Here is a 927-nt window from a genome sequence, read left to right as displayed (position 1 = left end):
AAAAAAAAAGCAAGCAGCAAAAAAAAAATCAGAATACGAGCACTACATTAAAGAAGAACACTGGACGCCTGACACTACCCAACTTCAAGATTTTACTATAAAGCTGCAATGTGATATTAGTAAAAGGACAAACCAATATATCAATGAAACAGAATAAAGAGGCCAGAAATAAACCTACATAAATATAGCTAACTGACCTTTGACAAAAGAGCAAAGACAGTGAAATGTAGCAAAAATAGTCTTCTCAACAAATAATGAGGAAATAATAAAACGTCCGCATATCAAAAAAAAAGATCTACACAGATAAACAGATCACACATCCTTCATAAAGATTAATTCTAAATGGATCACAAACATAAATAAAAAATATAAAACTAGGCCAGACGTGGTGGCTCATGCCTGTAATGGTAGCACTTTGGGAGGCTCAGGCAGGAGAATCACTTGAGGCCAGGAGTCCAAAAACAGCCTGAGCAAGAGTGAGACCCCATCTCTACATAAAACAGAAAAATTAACCAGACGTGGTGGCATGCACCTGTAGTTCCAGCTACTTGAGAGACTGAGGCAGGAGGATGGCTTGAGCCCAGGAGTTTCAGGTTGCAGTGAGCTATGATGATGTCACTACACTGTAGCACAGGTTACAGAGTAAGACCCTGTCTGGAAAAAAAAAAAAATGTAAAACCATAACAATCCTAGAAGCTAACAAGAGAAAATGTAGGCGTACTTGGATATAGCAATGCTTTTTTAAATGCAACACCAAAAGAATGATCTATGAAAGAAATAATTGTTAAACTGTATTTTATTAAAATTAAATGCTCCTTCACGCCTGTAATCCTAGCACTCTGGGAGGCCGAGGTGGGTGGATTGCTCAAGGTCAGGAGTTCGAGACCAGCCTGAGCAAGAGCGAGACCCCATCTCTACTAAAAATAG

Source organism: Propithecus coquereli, unplaced genomic scaffold, assembly GCF_000956105.1.
Source record: "Propithecus coquereli isolate 6110/MARCELLA unplaced genomic scaffold, Pcoq_1.0 Scaffold160, whole genome shotgun sequence".
Classification (NCBI taxonomy): domain Eukaryota; kingdom Metazoa; phylum Chordata; class Mammalia; order Primates; family Indriidae; genus Propithecus; species Propithecus coquereli.
This window is presented reverse-complemented; position numbering follows the sequence as displayed.